At 42.4% G+C, this 12,399-nt stretch overlaps 1 protein-coding gene across 1 annotated transcript in view; it reads right to left on the bottom strand.

Annotated features, from left to right (window-relative positions):
• Positions 1–12,399, bottom strand: part of SLC7A1 (solute carrier family 7 member 1) — an 80,941-nt gene that overhangs the window by 63,436 nt on the left and 5,106 nt on the right. The window lies entirely within an intron of this gene.

Raw genomic sequence — 12,399 nt, 5'->3', positions numbered from 1 at the left:
GAGGTAGGGGACTTTATCAGTGAAGGATTTAGCCCCCGTTCACAGCAATGCGACTTGTCATGGATATTGACAGTTCAAAAATCACATGACAAGTTACACCCTATTTGTGCACGTAGAATCATTCAAATCAGTGCGACTCCGACTTGCACTGATCTGAAAAAGGTTCCTTGCAAGGGACATTTTGGACATTCAGCAATCAGCACAGGGAATTTCTAAGCCCCGGACTCCGGACTCCTGGCACGCACATACTGGGGACCTGTGCAAGTTCACCTTACAGATTTTTCTGTAAAGGTGAACTTACCCTTTTAGAACCAGATTTTCCCCCTTAATAAACAGGCCATTTTTCGCAATACGGCACTGCATCACTTTAACTGACAATTGTGCGGTCATGTGATGTTTAATTCAAACACAATTTATGTCCTAGAGCTTTCTTTTGGTGGTATTTGATCACCTCTGCATTTTTTATTTTATGCGCTATAAAAAAAAATGAGCGATAAATTAAAAAAAAAAAAAAGTATACATTTTTTACTTATTGCTATAATAAATATCCAAAAATAAAATAAAAAATTCTTCATCAGTTTAGGCCAATGTGTATTCTACATATTGTTGGTAAAAAAAAAATCTTAATTAGCGTATATTGATTGGTCTGTAGATCTCGCTCTACTCCCCTCTCAGAACGGACATCTGTCTGTTTACAGTGACAGATCCCAGTTCTGGCTCTCTGTGGAGCAATCGCAGGTGGTAGGCAGACATCACTGGCACACGCATCGGCTCCAGCATCGCTTCCCTTTGTTGTTTTAACTTTTTCTGCCAGTAAATACCTTATACAGCCCACTTCTTGTTTGTCTGGTAAAAAGCATAGGCTTAGGATATCATGCACAGCTCTCTCATGAGAATTTGTCAGGGAGGGGGGTGAGTCATAAAAGGGCAAATGAGAGCTGCAGAGTTGGGCTTTATGGCAGAGTGGCCAGAAGAAAGCCATTATTTTCAGCAAAAAAAACCAAAATGGCACGTTTTGAGTTTGCGAAAAGCATGTTGGAGACTCCCAAAGTGTATGCAGGAAGGTGCTCTGGTCTGACGAGACTAAAATTAAACTTTTTTTTCTCCAAAGAAAACGCTATGTCTGGCGCAAACCCAACACATCACATCACCCAAAGAACACCATCAGTCAGCAGTCGGGGGGGGGGGGGGGGGGGCGGGTGAATAGTTATGCACATTGACTTTTTCTGTTATTTTGTCCTATTTCTTGTTTGCTTTACAATAAAAAAATAAAAATAAACATCTTCAAAGTTGTGGGCATGTTCTGTAAATTAAATGATGCAAATCCTCAAACAATCCATGTTAATTCCAGGTTGTGAGGCAACAGAACATGAAAAATGCCAAGGGGGTGAATACTTTTGCAAAGCACTTTTGCAAAGCACTGTATATAAAATATGCAATGTTGTTGGAGGAAAACTTCAGAACGGCAAATATGTTTTTATTACAACTTATCTGAGCAGACTGGAGTTCCTCTTTAAGTGGTTAATATCACTTTAAAAAGAATGAACCCAGTGATGCTCTTGCTTAGCAGGGAAACTTTCAGCACAATGTTAATGAGACTCTTCTGGAAGCGTTGGCTCCATGCTACTTATAGGCTTTTAAAGTGGAGTCCCTATAAAGAAGGGGGGTGTGTCTGTTTACCAATTGTGTCCCAGGTTGTCTCTACCATGCAGTGAGTTTTCAGGATCTGTTACAAAGCAGCAACACAGTGCTTTCACTCTCCAGCAGGCAGGAATACTAGAGAAAATGTAAAAATAAATGTAGATCTTTGCACTATTCTGAAAAACTGTTTAAGATTTTATCTGCCTGGAGTTCAGCTTTGACATTACACTATCTGTCATTGTACGAGCAGAGACAGAGGGTAGGAGGACACAGGAGACAGATAGCAGGCTGCGTATGACGGAATCAAGCAAGCAGACCATGATGTCAGGGCTCAGCAGGCATGATTATTGTGGTCAGTTTGCAGAGGGGAGGGCATAGCTAGGCAGGATCAGACAGGTATTTCAGGTGATACAGGGGTCCAATCAAAACAGCACAAACACTGTGCTGTATAACATGCTTTAAGGCAGGGGTGTCAAACTCAATTTCATCGTGGGCCTCATCAGCATTATGATTGTTCTCAAAAGGGCTGGTTATATCTGTAAGATTAGATGTCCAGCGCATCCCCTCCCCTTACATTAGATGTCAAGAGTCACCCCACCATCAGAAGTTGAGTCCCCACTCTCCTTTACATCACAGTGCATCCCCCTTACTTTATGCTGCTGCTAGGAAGAAGCTGGATGCATTGCTTGAAAGCAGAAAGTAAGGGTCTGGAGGAGGACCAGAGAAGGGCTGGAGCTCTCCTGCAGCTGCAGAAGAGGTGCGAGGGCCACATGAAATGACCTGGAGGGCTGGATTCAGCCTGCGGGCCTTGTGTTTGACACCTGTGCTTTAAAGGGAACAGGATCGTTTTTTTGGGGGTTAACAAAATATTAAACTATTTTCAGGATTGGATGTCAAGCCAAAGAATAGTAGTCTGCGCTCCAAATTTGGAGGTTTCCTTTACAATGAAGCTAGGTTCACATTGAATGTGCGTTTTTTTCCGTCACGTTTTTGTGCTACATAAATAGAATGGGTAGCCTTACGCACAAATGTGCCAAAGAAGCTCCTGCACCTTTTGGGGTATTGGGGTGCTATTAACAATGGATGGGGCAAGTATGTGAACGCTTAGATGTGAAGAGTATTATACAACTATCAAAATACCTGCCAAAAAAAAGTTACAGGGGACAGCTCAACAGAAGCACAAACTGCAATAAAAACTTGATAGGAGGTTCTAACCTTTCCACACACTTCCAAGTACTAAAAATATCCTTGTTGCAGTTGGGCTTTAATGTGTTATTAAACCCAGGACCCCGCATTCACTATATCTGGTCTCCCACAGAAATGCAATGATTTAGTAGATATAAACTGTTAATACCTTTTTTTTTTATCAGTAGTATATAGCAGTCTTGAGATTTCTATCAGTTCCTGCTGCAGGGCTCCTGACCCTCTGTCTGGACAGTGCCGATTGGCCATGTGCTGATCACATGCACACTCAAGAAAAAAAAAAACACACACACCTGTCTAGCAATATGTACCAAACCGAGCATGTGCAGCCTGACTCCAAAGGCTCGGTCTCATCCAGGGGGACAATGGAAGAAGGGGAAGATCAGAGAAGACAGGATTGAACATCCTTTTTATACAATGCAGAGGATTAACCCCTTAGGTCCCACAGTGAGTATAACAAGCATGCTTTACTGAATCAACAAACTGATTTTAGGGTTGTGGGTTTAGTAACACTTTAAGGCCTCATGCACCCTTGGTCTTTTTTTACAGCTGCTGTTTTTGGCTTCATGCTTTTTTTTTTTGCAGCCAGCCAATAAACTCGTCAGCAATGTTATCCTATGTATCCATGCACACATTGGCCCAGATTCACAGAGAGCAGCGCGCACATTACGCCGCCGTAGGGCAAACAAGGTACGCTATGCCAACGCAGCGCAGAGAGGCAAGCACTGCATTCAGCAAGCCAGTGCTCCCAACGGTGCGCCAGCGTGGCGTGGGTTTTGAAGGCGTACATCGGCGTAGGTGGAAGTGGGCGTGAACCCATGCAAATGAGGCGTGACCCCATGCAAATGATGGGCCGAGCGCCAGACAGGTACGTATTACGAACTGCGCATGCTCCGTGACGACAGCACCCCCCCCCCCATGCGCCTGCTCACAACCACGCCGGCACAACTGCCTAAGCTACGACGGATCACTGCGTACGCTGTGAACATAACGTACGCCCAGCCAGACACACGTCCAACGCAAAATACGTCAGCTTGTGTTCCCTGGTGCAGACCTGTGCATGTCTGTTGCCGGGTTGCACCTACTTTATGGGGCATAACTTTACGCCGGACGTACAACTTACGCGCATCTCGCGTAGCATGCGCCGGGCACATGCACGTTCGTGAATCGCCGTATTTGCATATTTGAATGGCTGATCAATGGGAGCACCACCATGCGTCCAGCCTAAATGTGTGCCCACCCTACGCTGGCGTAGACAAGTTACGTTGGCGGGGTGAAGCCTGTTTTTAGGCGCATATTAGTTTTTTGCTCTAGCTCTGATAAAAGTTTTAAAACGCTGAAAAACACAGCTATGAGCCTTAATCAGCATTTGAGACTTTTGTGGGAATATAGTTTTGCTAAAAAGAATGCAAAAAAAAAAAAAAATGCAAACACTAAAAAACGTTATTCCAAAACTCATTCTGCAGCTAACGCTACTGGCCTTTTTTATAACGTCCAGTGTGCATGAGGCCCAATAGACAATGTAATTTTTCTATTGTGTTAAACATTTCCCTGGCCAGCTGTTAGCTTGGAAATTCATTGCAGCGCAAACATTACATGGTCAGAATTCATACCAATGTTGTGGGATGAGTAGCTGGCGCACAAGTCCCCAAACACTGTTCTGCACAACCATAGAGAAAGTATTATACCTCATGGCAAATAGTACTAATCACAGTAAAGTCAGCTGAGCCCCTAGGTAGAGGAAGAATGTCTCCAAGGTGAATAAAAACAAGCGACACCTTTAAACAAACACAGCATTGGAACTAGCGTCCTCATAATTCATAGTAAACTTGGCTTGTCCCCCCCAGGTGGGAATTCAGCTTCCCCCATCATACAGCAGACAGGTTAGAAAGAAGGAAGGCGTGTGCTTAGTAGGAAGGATAATGCCAACTGAATTCTAAGCCGTCTGCATAGTCTGTCATGGCAGTGACTGGTTACAGTCTGCCAATACCATCTGGGAAAGCAAGGACATTAACCACTTCCTTACTGGGCACTTAAAGGGTCACTAAAGGAAAAAATTTTTTTTGCTGAAATGACTGTTTATTGGGTATAGAGACATAAAAGTTAACTGATTCCTTTTAAAAATGATTAAAAATTGAATTTAATCTATCATATAATGTGCCTCTACTTTCACTTTCGGTTTTAAAGGACATACATGAAGTTCCGGGTGAGAGGTGAGTCGGGAAGACACACAGAACAAAAACAAACAAATCCAGGGCAGTGTTTTGTTTTTAAAATGAATCTGATTGGTTCTGAGGAGTTTTAGACACACAGTAATGACAGCTTAGACCACCGTGAGAAAGCTCCCAGTATGATGATTATAAGGAAACAGGCAACCAGGAAGTGTGGAGATCACAGCAGAATTACAGCTACTTCAAAGCAAAAACGAACAATAAGGACATGAAACCAGTACTGCAGTAAGGTAAAGGAAGCTATTTAGCTAAAAAAAAAAATTCCTTTAGTGACCCTTTAAACCCCCTTCCTGCCCAGAGGACTTTTTGTGATTCGGCACTGCGTCGCTTTAACTGACAATTGCGCGGTCGTGCGACGTGGCTCCCAAACAAAATTGACGTCCTTTTTTTCCCACAAATAGAGCTTTCTTTTGGTGGTATTTGATCACCTCTGCGGTTTTTATTTTTTGCGCTATAAACAAAAATAGAGCGACAATTTTGAAAAAAAGTAAAAAATTGTTTACTTGTTGCTATAATAAATGGCTCAATTTAAAAAAAAAAAAAAAAAAATTTATCCTCAGTCTAGGCCGATACTTATTCTAAATTTTTTTTCTAAAAATAACCGCAATAAGCGACTGGTTGGCGCAAAAGTTATAGCGCCTACAAAATAAAGGGACAGAATTATTATTTTTTTATAATTTTTTTTTTTACTAGTAATGGCGGCGATCTGCGATTTTTTTTGCGACTGCAATGTTATGGCGGACACATCGGACACTTTTGACACATTTTTGGCGCCATTCACATTTATACTGCAATCAGTGCTATAAATATGCACTAATTACTGTATAAATGTGACTGGCAGGGAAGGGGTTAACACTAGGGGGTGAGGAAGGGGTTAAATGTGTACCCTATATAGTGTTCTAACTGTGGGGGAAGGGGGGTGACTGGGGGGGGGGGTGACCGATCTGTGTCTCTATGTACAAGAGACACAGATCCGTCTCCTCTCTCCCCTGACAGCACCGCTGTCTGCGAGAGCCGGCAATGAGAGATGATCTCATATGTAAACATATGAGATCATCTCTCATTGGCCGCACAGATCGCCTAGGAAACGGCCGCTCCGATTGGCCGTTCACGGCGATCTGTGACTGGCTGTGTCCGAGGGACACGGCCAGCACAGCAGTTCCCCGCTGCGCGCTCGGGAAACGAGCAAAGGGGCGGACGTCGATTGACGGCGCCTCAGAGAATTAGAACCACCCCGCGGCCGTCAATAGTCGTACGGCCGTCGGGAAGTGGTTAAAATAAACTCAAAATGCAAATTTTACTTTTCATAACAAAGAATGTAAACAAAGATTCTTGGCAAAGCTCTTCCAGCACCTTTTGCAACCTGGGAAATGTAATAGTGACAGATGAATAGACGGATCCAAATAATTTGCCAAGATTAGCAATTTATAGTAAATGAATAAATTAGAAGCGTGTTAGGGCAGGACCCTGCCACCTTCTGCTGCTGTACTTCCTTTGTCAGAAGTTTGTCATTTGCACTTTTGTATTGATGGACAATGTTATCCACAGCTCAGTCGTGCTCTCCCCAAATCTGGCCTTTGAGGAAGAGTGGAAAGAAGAAAGCCATTGTTAAAAGAAAGTCATAAGAAGTCCTATTTGCATTCTGCAAGAAGCCATGTGGGGGACACCGCAAACGTGGAAGAAGGTGCTCGGGTCAGATGAGACCAAAATTGATCTTTTTCGCCTAAAAGCAAAACGCTATGTGTGACAGAAAACTAACACATCACCTTGAACGCACCATCACTACCGTGAAACATGGTGGTGGTGCTTTTCTTCAGCAGGGACGGGGGAAGCAGGTTAGTTTATGGGATGAAAACCAAATACAGGGCAATCTTAGAAGAAAACCTGTTAAGAGTCTGCAAGGCTTAAGATTGGGGTGGTGGTTCACCTTCCCTCATGACAAGGAACCTAAAACATACAGCCAGAGCTACAATGGAATGGTTTGGATCAAAGCATATTCATGTGTTAGAACGGCCCAGTCAACGTCCAGACCTAAACCCAACTGACAATCTGTGTCAAGACGTGAAAATTGCTGTTCACAGACGCTCTCCATCCAATCTGATAGAGCTTGAGCGATTTTGCAAAGAATGGACAAAAATGTTGCACTCTAGATGTGCAAAGCTGGTAGACACCCCAAAAAGACTTGCAGCGAAAGGCGATTCAGGGGGGCTGAATACTAATACACTTTACACGTATTTGTAAAACATTTTGAAAACCATTTATAATTTTTCCTTCCACTTCACAATTATGTGCCACTTTGTATTGTTCAATCACATAGCATCCCAAGAAATACATTTAAGTTTTTGGTTGTAACATGACAAATTGTGGAAAATCTCAAAAGGATTCACATTCCTTTTCAAGGTACTGTATTAGCTATTAAATGGGACATGCGTGTTAGGTAGGGTGAAGTGCCACTTTATAGTGGTTCTAAAGGAAGAAGGTTTGCTACCTCTGCACAAATCCCTAGCCAAGCCTGATCTTAATCCATCGCTGGCCACAAGCGCAGCGTCACTCTCTCCACAATGAGTCACTACTGCATTATAAAATTCCCAGCTATTAAAAGTTAGTTTACCTTTGTGATTAAGGCTGCTTGAAAAAACAATACCACAGGAGCTGCAGCATGAAACATGTACAGTTACTGTTTAACGCAGGGGTTGACAAATTTTCTTGGAATCTAGGAGCCAGCTAAAAAAGTTAGGAGCCAGAAAACGCACCCCGTCCCGACGAGCTTGCGCGCAGAAGCGAACACATACATGAGCAGCGCCCGCATATGTAAACGGTGTTCAAACCACACATGTGAGGTATCGCTGTGATTGGTAGAGCGAGAGCAATAATTCTAGCCCTAGACCTCCTCTGTAACTCAAAACATGCAACCTGTAGAATTTTTTAAACGTCGCCTATGGAGATTTTAAAGGGTAAAAGTTTGTCGCCATTCCACGAGCGGACGTAATTTTGAAGCGTGACATGTTAGGTATCAATTTACTCGGCGTAACATTATCTTTCATAATATTAAAACAATGGGGATAACTTTACTGTTGTCTTATTTTTTAATTTAAAAAAAAGTGTAATTTTTTCCCAAAAAAGTGCGCTTGTAAGACCGCTGCGCAAATACGGCGTGACAAAGTATTGCAACGATCGCCATTTTATTCTCTAGGGTGTTAGGATAAAAAATATATATAATGTTTGGAGTTCCAATTAGAGGGAAGAAGATGGCAGTGAAAATAGTGAAAAATTACATTAGAATTGCTGTTTAACTTGTAATGCTTAACTTGTAATACCAACGGCCACCACCAGATGGCGCCAGCTTACACATCTGGTGGTAATAACTTGTAATACCAACGGCTCACCACCAGATGGCGCCAGCTCACAAAAAAAATATGTATTTATTTTCCCCCCCCCCCCTTCCAAGCCAAGTCGCCAGGACCCTATTTCTAGTCGCCATGGCGACCGGGATTTGTCGAGCTCTGGTTTAACGTGACACATTTCAGAAGCTAAGACTTCACTGAGCATTACACTTATTATACCTTTTCTGTACTGTCTGGGGGGGGGGGAAGCTCTAAGCAAGCATCAACAAAGTCCAGTAAGATTTAGGTCTTGTTTAGGGTTGTGGTTTTAGAACCCTCTAACCTGCAATGACAACTAATGGCGGTGTCCACTAGCCACAGTTGTGATGCTACAATACTGGCCCACAGCAAAAATGATTCAGTATGTCATGCTCAGCGGGCAGCAAGCCTCAAGGAAACGAGGGCGCACCACAAACACCCCACAACCCTGTGCAATGCAAGCAGTTGTGGTGCATATGTGTGGCAATTATGAAGTTAAAACCAAATTATTCTAAAAAGCAATCTGAATGTGGATCGCTTTACAAAGGCACAGCAGTTTAAACACAGGTCTACACCTAGGCGAAGTGTTCTAATAATTTCTGGACAAGATAATGTAGAGACATTTCCTTCCTTATTTTAGTGAGTTTGTGAAATATGCCTTCATGAAAGATCAGCAAATGCTTTGTACTACAATGGTACATTGATAGTGTCAGATTGTCCCTTGCTGGCATGCAAAGAGACTGCAAGAGTAAAGGCTTGACATAACTGCGCAGTTAAGCATGTTTTGGCACACACGCTGGGTCATCATAACCCATAGGCAAAGTGACAGACTAAGGAACACTGTGACTCAACTCCTAACACTTCACAGCTGGTATGACATGAAACAGGCAGCCATGTATGGGAAGTCGTAATGTCAGTGAGGATTTAAAATAAATGCTCCGGCTACAAAATACAAGCTGACCTTTGCTGTGCTTGACCGGTACTTACAGAAATTACATTTATATATCACAAACACACGCACAAATATAGAGACACAGCAGCACAATTCTCACACACACACACACACACACAGTTTAATATTTCTCTAATTAAAGCTGCTTCAAGGAATAAGGATCCCAAACATAAGACATGTATACAGCAAAGCATAGATATTGAAAGCAGGCTTACCCAGAGGCATCCCTTTCCTCCTTACCTACTTGCTGCCCACCCAGATTCGTTTTACTGTGCCCGTCTTCTTGGTGCCCATGCACGTGCCCCCTGCAGACCTGTGCTGTCATTGGCCACAGAACGAGTTTGGCAGCAGATTTCAGCCGATCTGGCCTGTGTCCAATAACAACCAGAGCTCTTGTGTTTAAAAAAACAAAGAACTCTGAACATAGGAACAGCTATCTGGCTGTTTTTTTGTAAAACTGCACATATTACACAGCTAGGCACACAGTTAACCCCCTTGATTGCCCCTAGATGTTAACCTCTTCCCAGCCAGTGTTATTAGTACATTGTCAGTATACAGTATTACCATTGATCACTGTATTAGTGTCACTAGCAAGGTCAGTGTCCCAGAGTATCCGTTAGTGCCAGATTGCCCACCACACTATCACAGTCACACTATAAAAGTTGTTGATCACCGCCATTACAGTTTAGCTTCTATAGCTGCGTAAATGTATATACACACACATCATAGTTTTAGGAGCTATAAAAATAAAAACTAGTACTTACTGGATTTTTTTTATTTTTTTAACCAAAGATATGTAGCATAATAAATTTTGACCCAAAGTTATGAAGAAAATGTCATTCTTTTTACTGGATATGTATTAAAACAAGATATAAAATATATTTTTTTCCCCAAATTTGGTTTCTTTTTTGGTTAATATAATAAAAAAATAAGAACCCAGGTGACCAAATTCCACCAAAAGAAAGCATCATTTGTGTGAGAAAAAAAAAAAAGAAGATCTAAATTTAATTTGTGTACAGTGTTGCATGACCATTCAATTGCAAGTTAAAGTAGCACAATGCTGAATAGCAAAAAATGGCCTGGTCATGAAGGGGGAAAAACCTTCCAGAGGACAAGTGGTTAAACATACACCAGAAGCCCAATGTAGCTTGAAGACAGACTAGACCCCCTTCACCAAATCCAACAATGGCAGCCCCCTCAGATCAATTTAAAACTAGCAAGGGGGACAAAGTGCATGTGGGCAAAGCAGTACACAAAGCAATACAACAATGACCCCAAAACACTCTCCAGTTAGTCAGCACAATAAAAAAAACTGTTATGCCTAGTACACACGATCGGTTTTCCCATCGGGAAAACTGCTGTGTTTTACTTTGGCCGGGAAAACCGGCCGTGTACACGCTCCTTAGCAGTTTTCCTGACAGGAAACCTGCGGTTAAAAAAAAATTCTCTTTTTTTCTCACTGCGGATCGCTGTGTTTTTTTTCCCACAGTTTTCCTATGGGAAACACTGCAAGGGATCATACACACGGCCGGGTTTCCCAACCAAAGTTCTCCTGGCAATTTTCCTGTTAGGAAAACCTGCCGTGTTTACAGGGGAAAAGGGACCGAGCCGGTTCTCGGTTTTCCTGGCGGTCTTTTGACCGTCGGGAAAACCGATCGTGTGTACTAGGCATAAGAAGATTAAAAAGAGAAGTATATATACTTTCATTATGCTGTTCTTACAAATGCATGTTACCGATGACTGTTGTACTGCACTTGTATATATATTCTCAGGCCTATGGGTCCATGTACCTTTTCCCAAAGTTTATTTGTGGGGGGGGGGGGACCTCAGAAGTTTTAGTTTGATTATTTTTTCATGCTAACTGGAGGAATGTCCCCGATTTTGTGAACCTCTCCTGATGTTACTAATATTACACTGACCCGACTGGCTGGTGTGCTGCTATATATATATATATATATATATATATATATATATATATATATATATATATATATATATATATATATATATATATATATATATATATATATATATATATATATACACACACACACACACACACACACACACACACACACACACACACACACCATATAAAAACACACAAACACATTCAGAATAGTTACGGTGGACTGCAGTGCAGGCCAACATTTATGAGCAGTATAACTTGTTGCAGCTCTATATATAGTAAAACAATGGAGATACACTCACAATGCAATCATAAAACCAGAAATACAGTGAGATCCAGGGGAGAGGGAACCAACTATAAAATACAAGCACATCGGTGTTACAGTTTTCCAGTACTGCCTGCACTATATTTATCACAATCAATGCTTTTAAATAAGTAATAATCTGCAATAATGGGCGATCCTCCCACCTGAGGACTTATCCTGATGGAGAGCACACATTGCCTTTTCCTGTAAGTGCTGCGAGTCTTTTTCCTACTTTAGTGAACTTGCCCTCCTAAGGCCTTGTGTACGGGAGCATTAAAGCGGAGGTTCACCCCTACAATATACTTTTTCCCCTTAGCTTCATGCTCGTTTTGTCTAGGGGAATCGGCTAGTTGTTTTAAAATATGAGCAGTACTTACGGTTTACGAGATGCATCTTCTCCGCCGCTTCCGGGTATGGGCTGCGGGACTGGGCGTTCCTATTTTGATTGACAGTCTTCCGAGAGGCTTCCGACGGTCGCATCCATCGCGTCACGATTTTCCGAAAGAAGCCGAACGTCGGTGCGCAGGCGCAGTATAGAGCCGCACCGACGTTCGGCTACTAGTGACGTGATGGATGCGACCGTCGGAAGACTGTCAATCAAGAAGGAACGCCCAGTCCCGAAGACCCATACCCGGAAGCGACAGAGAAGATGCATCTCGAAAACGGTAAGTACAGCTCATATTTTAAAACAACTAGCCGATTCCCCTAGACAAAACGAGCATCCAGCTATGGGGAAAAGAGAAAAAAAAAAAATAAATGGGTGAACTCCCGCTTTAAGCTTGTACGTATTTGGATGG

This window comes from Rana temporaria, chromosome 2 (assembly GCF_905171775.1).
Source record: "Rana temporaria chromosome 2, aRanTem1.1, whole genome shotgun sequence".
Classification (NCBI taxonomy): Eukaryota; Metazoa; Chordata; class Amphibia; order Anura; family Ranidae; genus Rana; species Rana temporaria.
Note: the sequence above shows the minus strand (reverse complement) of the source record. Positions and strands in the feature narration are given on the sequence as shown.